We start from the raw sequence: 23929 nt of genomic DNA on the forward strand, positions 1-23929 counted from the left end.
ACTGAATTAGGTCTCTTAATAGACAACTGAAATGGGCCACAGAATAACAAAAATAGGAAATACAGGAGAAAAAGTTTGAATGAGATATGTGGAAACATGCAATAGATTTTGATGTTGTTGAATCTGAGGTTCTCACAAAATATCCACATGAATGTGTTCATCAAGTAAGTGGAAATGCAAAACTTTTCTAGTTTTGACATTCCCTGGAGAGGTTACAGTTACGTGATAGCTAAAGCCATGAAACTGAATCATGTAGCTTTGGAACAGCATACACAGCAAAAAGAGATGTGAGATTTAGTGAATGGAACTACATTTATTTTCACAGAATAGAGACTGGAGGTAGAACTATAGAAAAAAGTAGATGGAAAAAACAAAGAGTTTAGTGAAAACCAAAAGAATGTTTTAAAATCAATAGTTAACAGTATATAATACTACAGAGCAGTAAAGGAAAATAAGAGTAAAATCCAATGGATTTATTAATATGTTAAATCAATTACTATGTCAACGTGGTCTATACAATGTTCTAGCGACAATAATGTAGTATAAATGAAAACACTAAAATAATGAGGCATGAACTGTCTTAACTTCTTGTCCCTCTCTCAGTAAATTTATCTATATCCACACTGACTCTTTCTTCCTATCTTAGATGATGACATTTCTCAAGGCGCCTGAGTGGCTCAGTTGGTTGAGCGTCCTACTTTGGCTCGGGTCATGGTCTTACAGCTTGTGAGTTCGAGCCCCACATCGAGATGGCTGCTGTCCACGCAGAGCCCATTTCAGATCCTCTGCTCTCCTCTCTCTCTCTCTCTTTCTCAAAAATAAACATTCAAAAAAAGAAGAATGATGACATATCTCTTCTCAGGTTTAAGGGCAGTCTTTCCTCCTTTGGAAGGTGTGTGTCTGTGTGTGTACAGGCATGCATAGGCTTTACACAACACTGGACAGGTAGCAGGAACTCAATAGTGAGTTGCTGAATCTATGTCAGAATCATTAATAACACACTGAAGTCTACCTTCAACTATTCAATTGACATTGCTCTCTGGATGTCATTAATGCCCTGAGGAACAAATGCAGGGGCACCTCATTCCTCTCAGTTCTTACCCTCCTTAACCTCTCCAAAGAGGTAGATAGTATTATCACTGCCTCCCTGTTGAGTTGCTTTTCTCCCTACACTTCCATTGCCATTAAAATTTACTGCCCTTCTTCTTTTTTTTTTAATGTTTATTATTATTTTTTTTAACGTTTATTTATTTTTGAGACAGAGAGAGACAGAGCATGAACGGGGAGGGACAGAGAGAGAGGGAGACACAGAATCGGAAGCAGGCTCCAGGCTCTGAGCCATCAGCCCAGAGCCCGACGCGGGGCTCGAACTCGCGGACCGCGAGATCGTGACCTGAGCTGAAGTTGGACGCTTAACCGACTGAGCTACACAGGCGCCCCAATGTTTATTATTTTTGAGAGACAGAGACAGAGACAGAGACAGAGACAGAGACCAAGCAGGGAAGGGGCAGAGAGAGAGGGAGGCACACAATCCAAAGCAGGCTCCAGGCTCTGAGCTGTCAGCAAAGAGCCCGACGTGGGGCTCGAACTCACGGACCACGAGATCATGACCTGAGCCATAGTCAGCCGCCCAACTGACTGCGCCACCTAGGCGCCCCTACTGCCCTTCTTTATACTGTTTTTTTCTGCTCTTTTCTTCCAGTTGCCCTCTCAATATAGATTCTCTTGAAAGTTCTAACCTTGGCTCTGCGCTCTGTGCTCAATCTCTCAGAAATACAGACTCCCACAGCTCCAGTTATCACCTCTGTGCAAAAGATTTTCGAACATATCTTTAGTCTTCTCAGCCCCGCATCCACAAATACTTGCTACTGGTACCATCTGGCCTACCCTCTCTTCAGCCCTATTTCTCACTCTGATCCTGCTTGGTGACTGCCCACACCTTACAATGACATTAAGCTGTATAGTAGGTAACTAGAGTTACACTGTATTTTTCAAATTCTTTTTTTCAAATGCTTATACGCTTCAGTTAACCAAATATTCTGATGGTCGGCCAGTGAATTATAGGATATTATAACTTTCAAAGACCCTGAGATCTTTCTAGTGAAACTCCTCTCATTTATACAGATAAAGTAGAGCCCAGAAAAGTGAAGGGAATGGTCTGAAATATCATATCAAATTAGTGGCAGAGCCAACTACAGAATCAGATTCCCCTGACTAAATCACATTGCTTCTGACAAGAGTGTGGAACCAAAAGAAGAAATACCTTCACGGTGCTTATTATCTGACAGGGGAGATAGAGCACACACACATGCATACACACGCATGCGTGCAGCACACACACAGGCACCAACGTTTCTTCTACATAAGCTCACTGTATAAGGATGAAGGTCAGTTAAGAACAATCAAAGAACTGGGGTGCCTGGGTGGCTCAGCTGGTTGAGCATCCGACTTCAGCTCAGGTCACGATCTCACGGTCTGTGGGTTCAAGCCCACATGGGGGCTCTCTGCTGACAGGTCGGAGCCTAGAGCCTGCCTCAGATTCTGTGTCTCCCTCTCTCTCTGCCCCTCCCCAACTCGCTCACACACGCTCTCTCTCTCTCTCAAAAATAAACATTAAAAAAAAATAATAGGCAAGACAAGATGAGATCTCGAATTTAAAAAAAAAAAAAAAAAGAATACTTCCTGGGGAAGATAAAGCTGAATTGGATTTAGAAGTAGGTTAAGAATAAGACTACCCCAAAACAGTACCTTTCGGCCTGTTTCCCATAATTGCTTTAAGTTTTTGGACAACAAACACAGGGAACACATTCTATATGAGAAGACTAGACTGTTAATTAGATCCCTCATTTAGAATCCAGTATAAAGCCAAGTGATACTGCAGGATCTGAAAGTAAATGAAGATAACGCTCCAATGACAATGTGGTGTTATCGCACAGAATGTTACCGCTCCTTGACCCGTCATCTATTTTACTGTGTAAGAGTGCGTCATTTCCTTTCACTCCACTACCCAGTGGCCATGTGGCCTTGGGCAGGATGCTCTCTAAGTCTTAGTTTCTTTATATGCAAAACAGAGATGACAAATTGGTCATTAATTCAGCTCCTTGGGTTCCAAGTGACACCACCCACTCTCCCCCAGCAACTAGCCTCCATCTGCAGGAGTTAAGAAAGGGCATCAGAAATCCAAATGCTCTAGAGGAGTAAGACTGTCCTTCCATCTCTCCCTTGGCCTCACCCCCACTATCAGCAAAGTGAAGAGGAAACAACCAGAACTGTGGGTCGTCCATGCAGGACCTTAACTTTCCCACCCCCTTCAACACTCAGTCTCACCACATCCCCATCTTAAAAACCGTAAGGACTAACTTCATCATATCCTTCATCTCCGTTTTCGACAGTTCCCACAAGAAGTCAGAACGGCCAGACCCCAAACCTCTCTTCTGATCTCATCTTCCATTCACCCCTAACTCCTGTACTTTGGATTTTCAAGGTCAAACATCAGCAATTTTTCTTCTACTCTCTCTCTTAAATGGTCTCTTCACCTTTTACTCTTAACTGAAGCCTGGTTTTCCCAAGAACACTGCTCTTCCCATAGCTCTTTCAAATGGAGAATTAAGTCTTCATTTTCTCTCCTATACCCCTCTCCCACCACTGGCCCTGCAAATCGGGCCCTGTTCTTCACTGCCACTTTCAGACTATTCTTCCTGTCTGTGTTTAAAAACCCCAAGCATTCAGGGCACCTGGGTTTCAATGGGTTAAGCATCCAACCCTTGATTTTGACTCAGGTCATGATCTCACTGTTTGTGAGTTCGAGCCCGTCGGGCTCTGCACTGTGACCACAGAGGTTCTGTCAACCTCTCCAGATACCACTTCATTCCTCTAAGCTTCTTTCTAGCCAAACTCCTTGAAGATGTCTATACTCACTGCCTCCAATCCCTCACTTCTCATTCTCTCAGAACCCACTTCCATCAGGCCAGCCAAAATGCTTTTGTCAAGGTCATCAACAACATCCACTCCATTAAACTCAGTTGTCAATACTTAGTACTCATCTATCAGCAGCAGTTGAGATAACTGGCCTTTCCTCTTTGAAATACTTTCAACACTCAGCTTCCAAAACTCATGGCTACCCTACTAGCTACTAACTACTCTTTCTCACAGATCTCCTATAATGTTTCCTTCTCACCTTAACCTCTTAACATTGGAGTACCCCTGAACTCTTAGTCCTTGACAACACCTCCCCTCCTTAATAATCTCACCCAGTCTCACAGCTTTAACAGCAATGAGTTGATGAACCCAAATTTTTAGTGCTATCCCAGATTTCTCTCTTGAATTCCAGATTCCAATAACCTAGTTATTTAACACCTTCAGGTGGATACCTAAGATGCCCCAAACCTAGCTCCTACCCTTCTTCCTGAAACCAGCTCTAACATCTTAGTAAATGGTAATCCAGCCTTCTATACTTTCTTGGGCCAAAAACTCTGGAGTCATCTTTGAGACTTCCATTAAACTACATGTTCAAACACTCAGGAAATTCTGTTGGCTGCACCTTCAAAACATGTCCAGTACCCGTATCCAATCACTTCTACCTCTTCTACATCTCTCTCCTCTGGATGCTTCTAACTGCCGATAAACCAGTGTCCTTGCTTCTGCATCCCAGTTTGTTTTTTGTTTTTGTTTTTAAGAAAGGCAAACTGTCTCACACAGCACCTCATCTGGGGGTATCTGGAGTCCTGGAAATTCAACTACCCTAAGTTCTCTTACAAACGGACGCTGAGAGTTGTTTAGAGGTTCTAGTGGGGGAGCGCAGCTACTCGGATACCCTTGACCTAAGAAGAATGCTCCTCCTCTATCAGGGAAGGGCGTCCTCTTCAACTAAGAAAACAGCTTTGGGACGGATGCACATGGACCAGTGAGGGAGGAGGAGGACACCTGACTAGGCAGCCAGATCGGCCAAGTCAACCCCGGAAATCAATGGGGTGACAGATGTTGCAGCCAGATCACTCCCGCATCTCCCCCCCAGTCTGTTCTTACAACAGTAGCTAGAGTGAGACTTTTTGAAACATCAGATATTGTCATTCCTCTGCAAAAAAACCTTCCACTACCTTCCCATCTCACTCAGAATAAAAGCCCAAGTCTCCAAAATGGCCTATGAGGCCTTTGGCAATCCATTCCCATCCTAACCTCCCTGATCTTCTACCATTCTTCCTTTTGCTCCCTTGGCCTATAACTGACTCCTTTCTGTTCCTCAAACACACTAGGCAACTTCCTACTTGAAGACCTTTATTCCTCCAGTTATCTCTAACTTTATTCTCCCATATTTCCCATTTTTTTTCCTTCAGCTTCTTTGCTCAAATATTGCCTTCTTAGTAAGATCTTCCCCGACCACTGTATTTAAAATTGCAAACTACTCTAAACCCACCCACTCATTCTCTACTCCCTTCCCTGCTTCATTTTTCCTAGAGTGCTTATTATCATCTGACATAGTTTTTGTTTTACTTATTTATTTTATATCTCCTTCACTTAGTTAATAATTACTGACTGCCAGGAAGACTTCACCTAGTTATAAGGATTAAATAAAATCACGTGTGCAAAGAGTTTAGCACATTACTTGACAAACAGAAACACCAAAACAATTTAAACTATTTATACCTAATGGAGCCTGGAATAGGACACCTCCCACTGCCATCAGAGAACTCTAATTTATCAGAATAAGGTTAAACACAGGACTGACGGAGCCAAACAAATAAGACTCTAATAATTTGGTCAATAAAGAACCAAGGAACTGGGGTGCCTGGGTGGCTCAGTTGGTTAAGCGTCCGACTTTGGCTCAGGTCATGATCTCGTAGTTCATGAGTTCGAGCCCCACGCTGGGCTCTGTGTTGACAGCTCAGAGCCTGGAGCCTGCCTCAGATTCTGTGTCTCCCTCTCTGTCTCTCCCCTGCTTGCTCTCTCTCCCTTTCTCTCTCTCAAAAATAAACATTAAAAAAAATTTTTTTTTAAAAGAACCAAGGAACTAAACTGTCAACAATCAAATAGTCTCTCCTGAGGAAACTTAATACAATTCATTTAAAACAAGATGAGCAAACAAAAATAACCTCTACAGAAGAAAATTTTATATTTCCCTTGTAGCAACCTGTTCCAATTATTAAATCATTGTTGGAAACACAGATTCTTTCTGTTTTCACCACAACTGCCACGTACAATTTCACAACCAAAAAAGGAGATCTATAGTTAAGTGTTTTATAGTCGATTACGTTATCATACTAAAAAGCATCTTCACAATATAAAGCAAGGGATGCTTTGGCAAATGCTAACACATAGATAAGCTACTCTCCCACTCCAACCAGACATGTGAGTTTAAACTACAAGAAGAGAAATAGGTCTCATAAATTATGGAAAGTCGGTTAGGCTTTAGAGCCTCAACTTCATATTATGAGTAGAAATAAAAAATACTTACTCGTTATCTCACTGAATAGTTATTAAAAAAATAACTGAAAATGCTATCTGAATTTTAAGATTCTTTTTGAAAAAAAAAAATTTTTTTTTAAGTAGGCTTCACCCTGCATGGCCCGGCACAGGGCTTGAATTCATGACCCCAAGATCAACACCTGAACCAAGATCAAGAGTAGGACAGCTAGCCAACTGAGCCAGCCAGGCACCCCTGAATTGTAAGAGTCTTTTATAGGTAAATCCTACTGCTAAAAAAAAAAAAAAAAAAAAAAAAAAAAAACAGGCAGAGGGCAGGAATGTCCTGCAACTGATAACATGCTAAAATGTAGAAAATGAAGTCACTGTTAAAATGTTTAAGATTTAAGTTTAAAGCAAAAAACAAATATATATGGAGCTGTCTAAGAAACAAGGCATCTTTCCAGGACGACTTTCCAGATTAACAGCATTCCTCCCGGATATATGTCCCCTTCAGCACATTCACCCTTAATTCACAGCTATTTCTTACTGGTTCTTTGCTAATGTTTTCAAGCCAGTGTATGTGTTCTACTTTGGTAAAATGCACAAACTCAGTAAATGCTTAATCCAAGAAAATTTCCCAAATAAAAATCAGAACTCTTTAGGGGTACGTGGGTGGCTCAGTCAGTCGAGCGTCCGACTCTTGATTTCGGCTCAGGTCATGATCTCATGGTTCGTGAGTTGGAGCCCCACATTGGGCTCTGCGCTGACTGTGGAGCCACTTAGGATTCTCTCTCCCTCTCTCTCTCTGTCCCTCCCCCACTCACACAAGTACAAGCACTTGTGTGCACACACACGCATTCTCTCTCTCTCTCTCACTCAAAATAAATAAACTTAAAAAAAATCTATAATTATAGTCTAATGTATTAAATTCTGATTCATTCTCAACTCTTAGGAAGAGTAAAGATTATATGAACGTGCAAGCAATTTACATTCACAAATGCATTTATCCAAATTTGCAGGGCCATGGGTTCTATAAATGGGAAGTCCCTCTCCTCAGAATTCCCTGCTCTTTAACCCACTCCTCATCCCACCCTAAGCTATATTATTCTCTTTATTCCTAATTAAAAAGAAGCAAGTTGATCTTATTTAAATGTTAACTTCTAGTTCCACAAAATAATACACATACCCATGGAAGAACAGAACTTAGGTCTACAGTAAGGGAGGCACAATAGAGAACAGCTGTAGTCATACTCTGTTTTTTAATAGCTCTGCCACTATCTTAGCCAGAGTGACACAGTTTTCCTTCCACCACAAGATCAAAACAGAAATCCCATCATCTGACTCTTAGTCATTCCCACACATTTACTGGTCTGCTGTTGTTATAACAGAATGTCTTTTTCCTTTGCTACACTACTCCTAAGAACAATGCTCCACCCTTTTGGTATCAAAAGTTCTGCCATTTCAAAGTATAGCATTTAGGCGAGCAGTTATACAAACTAATTATTGGTAGAGGGACAGGAATTACTCTCTGTGTGCTTTTCAAAAGCGTACCATTAAATAAGATAAAGTCCTCTCCATTTTTCTATTTTTTTGTTTCAGTTAGGAGATTTTTTAAAATTATAATCATTCCTGAGAATTAATCAAGCTAAAAAGTTGCAAATTAAGAAAATTATGTTCAAACAAATAAATTGGGGTACCAACTACAGAAGTACTTCTTGCCTCAATACTACTAGGCTTACAAGCATCACTGTTAATGCTGCAAAGGCAGAGAAATCTGCCTCCAGAGAGCAGGGTTCACCTATCACCTCCGAATATTCCCATGCCTCAGAGTACCGCTCAGCTCCTTGGAAGGATAGAAACTAAGAAAGCCTACCTCTAGCTAAAGGCCTCTTAGCTATCTGCCCCCCTGCTCTTACCAAGCTTCCCCTCCATTTGGGGAGAAGGAACTTCCTGAATCTCCCTTATCATGCCCTCTCATCTATCTCTTCCACAGACATTTACTAACATCAGCAATGGATTACATACTAGGGATAAAGTTGAAAATAGATTCATTTTCTTCAAGGGACTTACAACCTAATGAAGGTGCCAGATATGAAAGTGTCTCATAATAGTACTGTATAGCAATGAAGGAATATACAGGACACAACTGAAACAGAAGAGAACACAAAGCACAGAACAAGATGTAGAAGTGCTTAGTGGCTGAAAACATAAGCTTTAGGGTCACAGAGACTTGATCTCACCACTTAGCAAATAACAATTCAGGCAAGTTACTTACATCTGTCTCTGTTTGTTCTTTATAAGTTAACAATACCGTGGAAGACTATAATAAGGATCAAAAACATGGCCTATTGAAAGTTATTAGTGCTAAATAACGGGCAGTGATAGAAAATATTCAACAAATAGCCCTGTGGAAATATAAGAGTATCTTCTTCAGAAGGGAAAACAGAATGAGATCAGAAATAAGGGTCTCCTTTTAAGAAGGAATCGATTAATTAAATTAAAATGAAGCAAAGCATTTGGCTGCAAAAGTACTTTACACTTAGGTCTATACTGTAAAATGTCCTCATTTGATTAAGATAACTGCACGTACTAACTTTTAAACTTAAAAAGAGTTTGATGAATCACTTAAAACAAAGAACAAATATCAGGATGAAGTTGTTTTTTATATATGTATGAACATATATTATATTTATGTTTTTGTTTTTTATTTATCTATAAATAATATATTTATATTTTTCTATGTTATATATTTATACATATATTACACACCCATACACATACACACACATCTTACGTAACTTCTGACACAGTCAAACAGAAGACTGCCCAAAGCTTCACTCACAAAACCAATTCCGTCACCTGAATCTTTCAGTGTAACCATTAGCAAAGTATTGAACCTCTCTGCCTTTACTGGTTTGCTGGACTATTAATGGAATTATCATTACTTTATTGTCATTCATAGTATACTTGGAGGTATTTCGCAATAGTGAACAGAAATATAAAACCCAAGCACTAACAGACGCCATAAGTATATTTATAGTACTCTTATTTCTCCTGATCTAATATTTCAAAATCCAATAAAACCATTTCTACCGAAAGTAAAAAAGTATGTCTGAAAATTAAAGGTACAGATAAACATAGCAGCACGATATATACCCTTCATTCAAACCAGCCTGAAAACAACTCACCTATCTTTTCGTATATCCTAGTAAACAAACGCCTCCAGAGGATCTGGGAGAGGTTGTATGTCTTTTGCTTCCAGGTACTACTGACCATAGTCATTACAATAAAATCTAAACCACTTGCCTTATTTAAATCGCTTCACTCCCTCCTACTGCCAATTTAATTTTTCTTCAGTAGTCCATGGAAAGAAAAGGTCCTTTTTAAAAAGTATTCTCTTGAAACTAATGTCCTGAGCACACGCATAACATGTTTGCCCAAGAACATTAAAGAATGTGTTCTATATTCTGCCTGTGAACAAGCTTTTCGAGGAATGCAAATTTGCTTTCAGCGCTTACACAATGGACCATAGTGTCATAAGCACTATTCATGTTCTATCAGTCATTCTGTTCAAAATTTTATTAAAAAAAAATAATAAAAAGCCTGCAGTGTGTATAAAACATTGGCACACAAAAGACTTATTGTCAGAATATTTGCAGGATCCCCAAAATAGAAAAACAACTACCAAAACCAAATTAATTTATAGCTTATAATTATTTTTTGAAATGCTACACCAGAACCCTAAATTTCTTAACCGATCTATAGTATAAAAAGATACAGCATAAATGATCTTCTCATCATGGCATCTGATGGATACAGATGAGAGAATACATTTTGTATTCTTCCGAGAAACAAAGGGGATTTGAGCACTGGGACAGCTGGCGCATGTTGGCACTCTGTCTGGAAAATCCCAAGGTTCTAAGGTACACGTGACCTTGGGGACATTTTAATTTCATTATTTTGTTTTCAGGTCTGTCAACTATATTTCCCAAAAGTCAGGGCATATTATGTGGTAATGCACCAGCAAGTGTGAAAAACCAGGCTATAAAGGAAATGCCTTACATACTTTTTTTTCTGCAGAGTAGTGTTTCTTCAAAGCACTTATCTGGAAATATAAATAAATGGACAAGTAAAAACCAAAATATTCTAGCCAATACTAGCGTGTGTCCAGAGAATGGGGTAAAAATGGAGTAAGAGGCACCTTGAGTCCCAGTGCCAATCCCAAAACCCTCAGCAGCCCCTTAAAAGAATTTCTCAGAACTTCTAAATCTGACTCAAACTCTGAAGACGAGAGCTAAAATTAAAACTTATACGGATTCATAAGTAGCCTAAAGGGGAAGTTATTTATAGTGAAGTGTAGCTGAGAAAATGTCATACTAAACTGAAAATTGGTCACATCATTAGAACTCAAAGTGCACGACTCTGAAACTGCATTTCCTTTTAGAAACAAATACGTCCATCCCAAATTGAAATACAAGGTCAGAAACACTAAAAAAAGGCAGTTGACCTATTATGCAATAAATGCTTTCTCAAAAACACCTTGAGGTGGACAAACAGAAAAACATATAGGGAATTCATTCCTTCACAAATGACCTCACATATGATTTTCTCACCCCATCATGCAAATCTGAATTCAGCATTAAAACCATAAAGTCACATATTCATTCTTCAGACTATCTAAAGGTTTGCTTTTTTTTTTTTTTTGTAATCCTAGACAAAGCAAAACTAATTATTACTATTAACTAGTCACTCCCTGGCAGTGTAATGAGATAAAACTTTTCTGCACAAACGTCAAAATCCCAGAAAATAACACAGGTATTTCACTTTGTTTTCCAGTCATGAAGTTAAAACATTCAGTAGGAAAAGAAAAGCACTCAATGTCTCTTTCTCATTTTAGCCTGGAAAGGTTAAATTAAAAATCAAATGTATTAGCCTCATTCAGTAATTTCTCTCTCCATAATTTCTAATATTCTTCCAAATTTGTGAGGTCAGTTAATTGTTAAAAATCATAAATCATAAAGACTTTTTTCTTGCTTGTTTTTGTCTTTTTTCTCTATCTGTATAACAAGGATGAGGAACACATCTCTCTTTTTAAACAATTTTTTAAAGTATTAATGGTTAACATTAGCATAGCCCTTTACAAGGGTCAAAGCACACTATCTTCCACACATACTACCAACTCTAGGGCTACACTGCCTGGTACTAAATTCTGGTTCAGTCACCCTGTATGACCCTGAGGAAGTTACTTCACCTCTCTGTGCCTCAGATTTTGCATCTACAAAGTGGCAATAGTAACAATTCGTATACCTTGCAGGACTGTTATGAGAACTAAATGAACATATATAAAATACTTTTTTTAAAAGTAGGCTCCATGCCCAGTGTGGACCCCAACACGGGGCTTGAACTCAAGACCCTGAGATCAAGACCTGAGCTGAGATCAAGAGTCAGATGCTTAACCAACTATACTTAAAACTGTGCCTACCACATGATATGCATTACACAGCAGTTAGCTGATTTTTTCTTATTGTCAGCATCATCAATCCTCATATTTAGGCCTCAAAGCAGCCCTATAAAAGGTAGGACAGCAGATATCATTTTACCCTTTCTCCAGATAAGGGAATCAGGCTCACAGAAATCAAGTGACCCATCCAGAGTCACAGTCAACAAGTAGAATCAGAACTAAAGAGCCAAGGACTAAGAAGGAATCAAGACATTTCAGTACACTGTGTTGTATTATATCACAGTTTATTTTTTGAGCTTGTATAGTTCAACATACTACTGTTTCAAACATTTAAACACTCAAATAATTTTAGGGGCGCCTGGGTGGCTCAGTTGGTTAGGCGACCAACTTCGGCTCAGGTCATGATCTCGTGGTTTGTGAATTTAAGCCCAGGTCATGATCTCGTGGTTTGTGAATTTGAGCCCCGTGTCGGGCTCTGTGCTGACAGCTCAGAGCTTGGAGCCTGCTTCAGATTCTGTGTCTCCCCCTCTCTCTACCCTTCCCCTGTTCATGCTCTGTGTCTCTCTGTCTCTCAATAGTAAATAAACGTTAAAAAAAAGTATTAAAAAAAAACATTTAAACACTCAAATAATTTTAAGCAGCACACACTAGTAGCCATGCTGAGAATGAGTCTTTGATCCAAAAGATACCTGCAACTCTTATTAAGTATTTTAAAAGTAGCAACATGAGTCGGACTTTTAAAGAGAAGTATGCACTGAATAATCAGGTTGGCTGGACAAGATGAAACTGTCATCGATTTTCCAATACTCAGAATTTCTTTTAAATAGCAAGATGTATACCCCATGAAACTCCAGGGGTTCCACGTTAAGATTTATGCTGGGAAGTGGAAACAGAATGGCATTTGGAGTCAAAGTTTAAGTTCTAACTCCATCTCTTACGCACAGGAGACTGTGACAATCACATCACTTCTCTGAGCTTCAGTAACTCATCTATCAAAGATCCACCTCACGAGGCTGTTATGAGAAACAATGGAGATGATGTAGGTCAAAGAGCTTTGTAACCACAAAAACTACACCAAAATGTGTTATTATTACTATTAGCTACTTTGATTACACTGAGGGATAAAACTGGGCATTCATCATTTTCCCATGGAAAATGGCCGACAGAACTCTTCCAATAAATATCATCGTGAGTATTTTGTGTAATTTTATAAGGTGACAATCTGGATTAGATTACACACAGTGAAAGAGAAATTTAGGGAACCTGCAAAGTAAAAGGAAATTCAGTAAAATCTGACCAGTTTCTTTTTCTGACTTTAAATTAAACAATAGTGAAAATTTTCAATCAAGTCATGAGGGAACTTAGCAGACATATTATCATCATAGCAGTAATCATAATACATTCTACTCGTGTGACACTTTTTTAAAAGCTTTTCACACATGTCATCATAGAAATACCATAAATATTATTCTGTTTGTTCACAAATATATGGCAACATTCATAAAATTTCCACTCTTAGGCAAATCCCTTAGCTTTAGTGTCCTAGCATAAAAAAATGAAAAAGTTAGATTACATAGTGGATAAAGTTCTCTTTTACAGCTATATAGTATTTATTGGGGTCTGTGGTTAAAACAGAGGAAAAAAATTCAATGGAAAGAAAATTTACATTACTTAAACTTATTAGAAATGAAAAAGTTATTTTTAAATATTGCTTTTCTTATATCTTACAATTAAAACATGTTCCAAAATATTCAGAAAATTGGAAAATGGCATTTTATAGTTAAACTTACTAACAAATTTGAGAATTACAGAATGTTTCCCAAAAATTGGAAAACTATATTTCCTAATGTAAGATTATAATTCAGTAACTATCAGTATACCATATGCAATACAAAATATACACAATACTAAAACTAAGTCAAACTTCTGTAATTCAGAAAATAATTTAGACTATTTCAATCCCTCAGAGATACTGTGACTATCAGCTATAATAATTCAATACTAAAAATATAAAATAACCGATTGTTTAAGGTCTCTGGCTTGGTATATAAAATATCAGATTCATGGGGCGCATGGGTGGCTCAGTCAGTGACTCTTGATTTTGGCTCAGGTCATGACCTCAGGGTTGAGGGATCAAGTCTCACACTGGGCTCCACGCTGAGCAAGAAGTCCACTTAAGATCTTCTCTCTTGATCTTCTCTCTCTCTCTCTCTCTCTCTCTTCCCCCGTTCTTCTCCCCCCACCCCGCCAAAATAAAAAACAACAATAAAATATCAAGAAAATAAAACCACTCCTAATAGTATATAACAGAATCCAAAGGGGGGAGGGGGGGGACAAAGTTTTAACAGTAAACTGTTCATACTATAGTTTAGCAAGCACCTACTATCTGCAAAGCACTATGCTAGTTACCATGATGCAAAAATTAAATCAAATCCTTCTTCAGAAGCATAAAACTTAAAGGCCAAGTAGGAATAGTACCATGGCCGGAGTGGGGGTGGGGGGATCTACTTGGACTACTAAGGTCTTTTTCCATCTAATGATTTCAAAATCAGAACCAGTCACATATCTGATGAAAAAACAGTCCATGTTTTTCATACACAAAACCCATATGTGCATTTAATTTTTTCAATACCAGTGATAATTAGTTATGATTTTATATATACACAGTGAAGTTGCCTGGCCCAACAAAAGTCACTACATGATTTAATGAAGTCTAGAACTGGGAGTCAGAACACTTCTAACACTAATTAGCTCTGTGACTTTAAAGGACTTGAAACGACACCAATCTTCTCTGGCCTTCTAGCACATATTGTACCTTTGGGTAAATTATTAAACTTCTCTAGGTCTGTTCCTGCATCTACAAACTTATAGATTCTAGAAAGTATCTGGATTGAAGGTTCTCACTTTAAGTGCAGATTCTTGGGCCCACTCCCCATGATTCAGAATGTCTGCACTGGAAGCTAGGAAGTTAAATGTCCACCAAGCAACACCGGTGACTGAAATATGCAGGTGGTCCTCAGCCACACTTGAGGTCATCACAAGTCCTAGTCACATCACTGTGACTCACAAATGATCTCTAAAGTCCCTAACTGTATAAAAAAAATGACACAACTCATGTAAGCACCAAGGTCTTAGGAATTCTGCATATAGCATAATGTGCAGGCCACAGTAGATGATAAATAAATATTTATAAAGAGGAAGAAAGGAAGGGAAGAGACTAGCTGTCATATTTTTGGCTAAGAAACATACAAAATGGTAGTAAAATTAAAATTGGGTAGAACATACATCACCAGCTGAAGAGCAAAAACCTCAGTCTGTACACACATATAATTTTAAATATAGCAGGAGCCACTGTCAAACTGCAAACTACTAAAGAGAAAAAGGGAAAAAACATTATGCGGAAGCCCAAAGAATTTTAATGGAAAATTACTGGTGACTAAAACGTAGCAACTGTTTACTCCAACACAGAATTTTAAGGACTGGGACTTGGAATTGGGACTCAAGTTTGAAGTTAATGGTTACTCAAATGCATAAATTTCATTTGGGGCAAAAGTATATGGATTCCAGAAATATTGTTGGCAATATTAACTTTTGTCCATTTTTAATTCCATTTTCCCATTCACTTACATTATAATTTTTGAGATGTTTTATCTTCACTTCTGATGATCTTCAAATGTCAATGGCTCTTAACACATTAACTGTAAACAAACACACAAAGGAACTTAGGGGAATTCAGATATTTAAGGAACCCTACAGTAAAGTATTCTAAATTATTCTATAAAGCCTGCAGGGTAGGGAATGGCAAGAGGAGGTTCTGGTACCACGTCTAGCTGCTTCATAATTTATCTGACGTTCAAAATGTAGTGTTGTTCTAATGACACTATCCTCTTAATCATCAAGCAAAGAAAAAAAAATCATCCAATTTTCTGTCAGAAGAAAACAACATTCAAAGCTAGAGAAAATTCTCTCCAAATATGGACACTCTGAACGCACTAATTACTGTGTACACGTTATCCTTTTCCTTCTCGGTAGTGCAGCCAATCACTCTACCACCCATCAACTTGCCTCGGGACTGTCCTCTAACCACCAGGTTTTGGCCTGGACCTTGAACACTAGATCTTCGGGTATGATCAGTTCTTTACGAAGACCCTAACATTAAAAAGACTAGGGTCCAAATGTCAAACTGCTCTCCCTAATCTTCAGTTTTCTCATCTGTAAAATGGAAACAGTTAACACTGTTTATTTTATCCAATTATGATGATGATATGAGAAAATGCATATTAAAGGATTTAGCACTCAGAAATGTTATTATTTATACTTATTATTTATATTAGTATTAATAATCACAACAACAATATTAATTTACTAGTAGAATAACTGTCCACCACTTGAAAAGCAAAGCTTATCCCAGGGGCTTATATTTTTAGGTACTGCCTTTGGTGGTAATGGAAGAATATTATTCAATACCAGTAGCAGAGGACATCTGTATCGTATAAAATTTTATTTTTGACCTTGCTGAGCATCCTGGCTCAGCTCAAGAAAATTAAGCTCCTGGTAACCAGGAGCCTATCATCAGCCAAAGTTATTATTCCTTTTGCTAACACACGACCTGCTAACAGAGTCCTATCTGAAAAACTGCTCACTTGCAGTCATCTGTGAATGCAATTCTGTTAAGAAAGGAGATGCATATATTGGTTACTCATGCCTATTAAACCCTCTGAATCCAAGGAATAATACAATCCAGAGGAGACTTCTCTACCCTCTCCTACTCACTCCTAAATGATTAAACACCTATGTTTGACATTCCATGCTTAAAATAGTAATATTTAAATTAGGACACACAAAAATGAATAAACAGATTTCTGTGGATTTTCAAATTTGTAGGTCAAATATATAAAAACACACAAAATATTGGCAAAAGCACTCAGAAACTAACAGGGCCCCAAACGGCAAGCTTTATTTCCCTTACAGATACCAAACCGTTAGAATTGAAATGAGAGAAAATACCTAAATAGAACCTGATGCAGTATTTTGGGGGTGGGAAATAAAACACATGGACACGTGGCTTGGAAATGAGCTGAGAACTGCAGAAGAGTAAGCAGTGTAGGCCACCATCCTCACCACCACGGCCACTTTACCACGCAATTCCTTGAGCTCCTCAAAGGAAATAAACAATGAAAGAGTACAGCTGATCATTCTTCATTTGACTTCCATTTGCCTTTCACTTCACAAGCTGACGATTATTAAACATATCCCTTTTACATTATAATCCCAGATTAGGATTATAAAAATCTGGCCCAAAATAATACACAAAAAAACAGAAAGTTAAAAAACTCAAGAGTTTAGAGTGCTCCAAGATACAGTTTTCTTTTCTAGTCTGCTACCATATATCATGTCTCTCAGTGCATTTTCTACGTTGGGCACTGCTTTTGCAAGTCTCAGAAGTGAAGTATTGTAGACTTTAACCGGAAAATGTTTTCTTTGCTAAAATGATTCATTTAAATAATATGAAGAAGCTGCTAATTACCTCCAATACCAATTCTCTCCTATTTCTTATAGACAGAACCTCCCATTTTTAGCTTAACACAGGCCTCCCAGAAGAGACTATATATCCTAGCCTTCCTTTTGGCTACGTATGGCCATGGGAACATGTTCTGACCAACTGGATAGAAGCTTAAAAGACTACATGTAACTTCAAAAAAGTATCCTTTAAAGAGAGAGAACATACCTTTCTTCTTCCCTTCCTCCTTTCTCGTGACTACAATGAATGCAAAGGTTAGCGCTTCAACAAATGTTTTGGTTCACGAGATAACACTGGAATAACGAGTCTGTGCCCTTGACACTTCAGGTCCACTATATCGGATCTGTACTGACTACCCCTGGGTTTTTATGTGGGTGAAAAACTTAAATTATCTCTGTTAAGCCAGTTAGTTTGGATTTTCTCTTATACTCTGTGAAATCAAAACCCTAACTTTAAAAAAATAAGAAGAGTTTTCCAAGTATCACTATTTAGGGTTTTTGAAGTATATAGTTTAAAACACTTTTTTTAATGTTTATTTATTTATTTTGAGAGAGAGAGAGTGTGTGTGTGTGTATGTGTGTGTGTGCCCGCACACATGCAAGCAAGGAAGGAGCAGAGAGAGAGGGAGAGAATCCTAAGCAGGCCCCATGCCCAGTGTGGAGCCTGACCTGAACCAAGATCAAGAGTCAGACGCGAGGCACCTAGGTGGCTCAGTCGGTTGAGCATCCGACTTTGGCTCAGGTCATGATCTTGCGGTCTGTGAGTTCGAGCCCCACGTCAGGCTCTGTGCTGACAGCTCGGAGCCTGGAGCCTGCTTCAGATTCTGCATCTCCCTCTCTCTCTGCCCCTCCCCTGCTCATGCTCTGTCTCTGTCAAAAATAAATAAACATTAAAAAAAAATAAAAATAAAAGAGTCAGACGCTTAACAGACTGAGCCACCCAGGCACCCCTGAAACATATTTTAAAAGTTAATTCTTATTATATTGAAAATATAGCATCTGCCCTTATTTAATATAGACTAAAAAGTATTTAAAGAGCCCAAGAGATAATCACATCCAGTAAGAGTCTCTGAAAGAAATGAAAAGTCATCAGCGAGTATTGCCACAGTAAGTACTAAGTACTTGGGCAGGGGAAGAACTACAAAGTTGATGCAATAGCAGTCTATAGTGATGACAGCATTGGTACATATACAGAAACACATTAAGAAGGACAGCACAATCAGTTCTGTGTAATAGAATTACAGGAAAGTGAACTGAGGTTATTATTTTCATTAAGAGGGCATCTTCACCAGTGTCTTTCATTTTAATAACCTTGTACCAACTTTTTTTTCCCCAAAATTTCCATTTTTAACCTGATTTCCTGTGGAAAGCAGGCTTATAAAATCACTCCCTGTCCTTAATTATAACCTCTCAATAGTTTTCAATCCTATCCACAGATTTAACTAAATCAAACAATAGGACAAAGATGGCAAGTGCTTTACCTATTCAAAAATAATTTTCTTAAAAAGAGAAAATACTCTCTACTAAAATCTAGAGAATTTCCACTGGTCAAGTCCTGAATCACATACAACCTTTGGCCCTGGTGATTTTGAATACAATAGCATGAACTTGGCAGCTTTACAAAATAAACTTACTGCTCTCTGGACATCTGTATCAGGGTTATTTCCTTCCCTTGGGCGTAATCCAGACTTCACTGGTTCAGGTGATGGTTTCCTGGAATTACTTCTTTATAATATTTTTTTTTATTTTTTTTTTTAACATTTATTTATTTTTGAGACAGAGAGAGACAGAGCATGAACAGGGGAGGAGCAGAGAGAGAGGGAGACACAGAATCTGAAACAGGCTCCAGGCTCTGAGCTGTCAGCACAGAGCCTGACGCGGGGCTCGAACTCCTGGACCGTGAGATCATGACTTGAGCTGAAGTCGGACGCTTAACCGACCGAGCCACCCAGGCGCCCCTATAATATTATATTTTTTAATGTTACCCCTAATGTATCTTACCAAAGACCTATTTTTTTTTAACATTTATTTATTTTTGAGACAGGGAGAGACAGAGCATGAACGGAGGAGGGTCAGAGAGAGAGGGAGACACAGAATCTGAAACAGGCTCCAGGCTCTGAGCTGTCAGCACAGAGCCCTACGCGGGGCTCGAACTCATGGACCATGAGATCATGACCTGAGCCGAAGTCGGACGCTTAACCAACTGAGCCACCCAGGCGCCCCACCAAATACCTATTTTTAAGAAAAGGCCTAAAACACGTATTTCTGATGTGTTACTCATGGCTGAGAAAAAAAAAAAAAAACCCTCAAGAAATTTCCCAAAATTAGATATCATAAATCCACAAAAGATGACTTTTACCTTCCACTACTTCAATCAATATTTGTACAAAAATGCTGTCAAGTAATAGGCTTATGGTAGCTGTAACACAGACCTTAACCCAGTCTATTTCAGCAAATTTGATGGAGTTACTAGAAAACAATTAGTAAAAGACCTAAGGCAGTGACTCTCAAACTCTTAGTTTTAGTTTAGGATCACCTGGAGGACATATTAAAACAAACCGCAGGCTCTACCCCTAGAGTCTTTTATCCAATTAAATCTGAGGTAAGACCAAGGAATCTGCATTTTCAACAAATCCCCAAGGGATGCTGATGCTACTGATCTGGGAACTAATGGTCTACGTTAATAGAAGACTACTGATGATAGCATAAAGAGGAAAGAAGAAAACATATAGGGGACCCAATCTCAGCTTTAGTATACTTGTATACTTTTGACTAGTAATTAATCTTTTTAAATGCTCTTTCAGAAATATCTACACAGTAATTATTGATTAGTTCACAATAATATTGGATCTCGTCTGACAAAACTTTAAAGTTCTTTTAGGGTCCTGGAAAAATAAAATCCAAAATAAGTAATTTTTAAGTGACCAATACATTCGCTGTCTGACACAAAGTGCTAATTATATGGCCAAGGCTGGAAGTTCAACCTGTGAGTTTCACTAAGTTCCACAGTGAGTTTCTACCACTAATCCTGGTCAGCTGCCTCCGAAGACATGCCAAGAGTCACAAGGAAGTGGGTAAGAATGTGTGATTGGACACAAATCCATCACCACTACTGGAAAACAACCCAAAAGCATATTTCCTACCAACATATTACCTCTAAGTGACCTTGAGGCTGAAACTAAAGGTGAGACCTTACAACAAAATGTGTCTCAGAAATCTCAAAAACTTTTCTCCCTTTTCAGATTGTAAGTACCGTCAAAATTCATGGAAACAAAAATCCAGGATTTGCTATTTTCAGATGATGGCAATTTTAAAGGAAGACATGTAACTTAAAAATGTAATTAGTTGAAGGCTATTTTTTTGAGTATATTCTGGGTGCCACCCTTTGATTTTTATCTAAGCTAAATGTAAATATGTGCATATAAATATGTAAATATAAATGCTAATGAATTTATAGACTAGAAATCAACTTATACACCAAAATAATCTGAGACGAACAAGTGGTGCCCAGCATGAGGGTATATAAAGGATGAAAGAAATAGGCATTAAATAAAATGACTGACAAGATAAGTTAGACAGAAAGAAACCAAAATAATAAAGAGTAGCAGATGGAAAAGCAGGTAGGCTACAGGAACACAATGTTGTGAAGATATACAGGACTGGGCACAAGAAAAGATAATGTAGTCAATTAAATCAGCTCAGTGTGTCAAGAGACTTCATTTAAGAATAACTCTAGCTTGAACCTGAAATTGTGTCTTTACAGGCCAAATTCAACATAAGAAAACCCTTTTTAATCCTTTGAGTGGACACAACATATAAAAGAGCAATGAACATTCAACCATTCTTTATTTAAATGTTCACTGGGCACCTATTTGGCATCACATGTGTCAGCATTTGATTATGCATAGTAAAAAATAATCAAAGAAACCCACTCAAGCAGTACATTTTATAACAGCGTACAAACTGAAAAAAATGGAAAACCAGACTAAGAAGGCAGAATACTACCAGGATAGTGTCAAATCCGGCTGCATAATTTATACAATTCTAAGGCACAGGCCTACCCTAGCTATCATAGCTAGCCCACAGGACTGTTTTAACTCTATCCTGTATAAGTCATACTTATGTCAAGAATCAGAGACAGAGCAGCAAGAATTAAATTATGGAATACAGCCAGGTTGTCAGTGTGCTGAAGTGAATTTGCTCCCAGCTCTCTCTCTATCAGCTGGACGCATTGAAGAATGGACAACAGCAGAATATACAAGAGCTACTGAACAGCCTATTGAAGTTGAGCAACTCCAAGCAAGACTCACCAAAGAACATTACTTTTTTTAAGGATGCAAGACAACATGAACATAGCTGATTAGGAAACTGCTATCTGGATATCATATGAAAAATAAAATCACTCTTTTCTGGCCAAAAAGTATCAAGTCAATGATGACCTAGAAGGCAATGCCTAGAGCTGCAATAGCAACTCTGAGATGACTAAAGATATAGACAGACAGATAGGTAGATATCAAGATTCAACATGCATTTAGCGTGAACTACAGATCCCACAAGAGCCAGTCACCCCACTGCAATGGTTTGTCATTTTCACAAAAACAATGGGCAACCAGAAAGACTAGTGTATTATTTTTCAGATTTGTATTACCCCGATATCCCAGAAAAGCATTAAAAAACTTACAAATTAACACATTTGAATATCACATGATACTTAAACTGAATTCATCTAATAGTAGAAGTACTTGAAGAAATTAGAGAGGGGTGTATTACCAACTTCAGTTACAAATCTGACTGAAATCTTTTTGCTAAATTGAAGAGAAAGATGCAGTTACATAGTTTCTATTTTCAAACAAATGGGAAGCATACGTTTTTTACATAAACAATTTTTCTCGGAGCCAAACTCAGCAGAAATCTGTGTCAGTCTAGTCTGGAAAAGACATAGGAAACACATTGAACATATAAACTATTATTGTATGGGAGGTATCAAAAAAATTCACATGGCAATTCCCTAATTGAAAATATGAAATCAAAAATGTCCTGACTGTAAAAAAAAAAGAAGGCATAAAAAATAAACTACACTTTAAGGGCAACGTTTCTGCAAAAGGCTGACAATACAGTCCAAACATTGATGGTTTGCTTTACCATAAGCTATCAAAGTAAAAATTTAAGCTACTGGGTAGCCACTTAGCATAGCTATTCTAATCATGGTTGTCTACCTTGCCTCTGTATTAGAATCACCTACAATTGATTGTTAGCCTAGATTAAGTTTAAATTTAAGCTTTCTAACAAGTATCTCCAATGCAGCTATTCTACACTGATCAAACAAGTGTAATGATCCATAAAATAGAAGATATGAAAAACTTTAGCAGGGTGAATTCTACCTAGCACACACTCAATAAATGTTAGTTTTTTCTACTTTCCAGAGGAGAGGAATGAAAGCTGGCATTCTCCTATGGAAAGTAGATCATACTTATATTTTTTCCAGAGAGGATGAGGATAACATATTCCAGTCAAAACTCTTTCAAGGAGTTACTTTTCTCATATTCATCTGTCAGTAACAATTCTTTAATTAAGGGGCGCCTGGGTGGCTCAGTCGGTTAAGTGTCCGACTTCGGCTCAGGTCATGATCTCAGTTTGTGAGTTCGAGCCCTGCATCAGGCTCTGTGCTAGAAGCTCGGAGCTCAGAGCCTGGAGCCTGCTTCAGATTCTGTGTCTCCCTCTCTGTCTGCCCCTCCCCTGCTCACACTCTGTCTCTCTCTCTCTCTCTAAAATAAATGAACATTAAAAAAAAAAATTTTAAAAAAAACCAATTCTTTAATTAAGACTTAAAATGTATGTATAAACGTTCAAGTTACTGGGCTTTCTTTTGGGGGTGGGCAATAAATGTGCTTAAGTGGCATAATTAGGTACATTAATTTGTAATAATAACAGACATTTACTTAGTATAATTTCAAAAATCCGTTAACAAAGAGTATTTGTAAAGGGAATTAGTAGTTGATAAGAATGCATCTTAATAATCATTGTCATTAAGATAAAGAATGATAGAATTTTAGAGCACCCAGAGACCTTACAGTTTTTTTAGACCAACTTTTTTTATTTTGAAAGATGAGAAAACATAGACTAGAAAGATTATGATACAAGCCAAAGAGCTAGCTGGGCCAGGGACTTTTAAGAGTTCCTAACTTCCAGTATATTGTTCATTCTAACAGACTATGCTGCCTCCTGTGGTTCTAAATCCTCTTACTTGGGTGAGATTACTGGTTGCCTCATTTGTTTTCTTTACATTCTATTCTGAACCATAGCTGTCATTTATAACTTTCCTATAAAATATAATTTTCCAACCTGTTTTCTCTTTAATTTTAAATCCTCAGCTTTCTAAATTTCAGAAAAATAAACATAAAATTTTAAAAATACTTGAAACAAATGTACAATATATGTAATTGAATGCAAAGAAAAATTCTTCTCTCCTGGAAAATTATTAAATCTACAAATTCAAAAAAATGTTTGTTGAGCACCTCTGACACACAGCATCTCTGTTAAATGCTG

The 23929-nt window shown here is 38.0% G+C and overlaps 1 protein-coding gene across 3 annotated transcripts in view; it reads right to left on the reverse strand.

Moving 5' to 3' along the window:
* MTMR2 (myotubularin related protein 2) overlaps positions 1–23929 on the reverse strand; it is a 116915-nt gene that overhangs the window by 91525 nt on the left and 1461 nt on the right. The window contains exon 2 of one of the 3 annotated variants that reach the window (XM_019450156.2): positions 15491–15561. The exons of 1 other annotated variant lie outside the window; for it this stretch is intronic. The gene's annotated coding sequence lies outside the window, so the exon portion shown is untranslated. Of the gene's footprint in view, positions 1–9590; positions 9862–15490; positions 15562–23929 lie in introns of those variants that run through there. One more of the 3 variants, XM_019450157.2, reaches the window with a different exon arrangement.

Source organism: Panthera pardus, unplaced genomic scaffold, assembly GCF_024362965.1.
Source record: "Panthera pardus isolate Hobbes unplaced genomic scaffold, ASM2436296v1 HiC_scaffold_12, whole genome shotgun sequence".
In the NCBI taxonomy this organism is placed as follows: domain Eukaryota; kingdom Metazoa; phylum Chordata; class Mammalia; order Carnivora; family Felidae; genus Panthera; species Panthera pardus.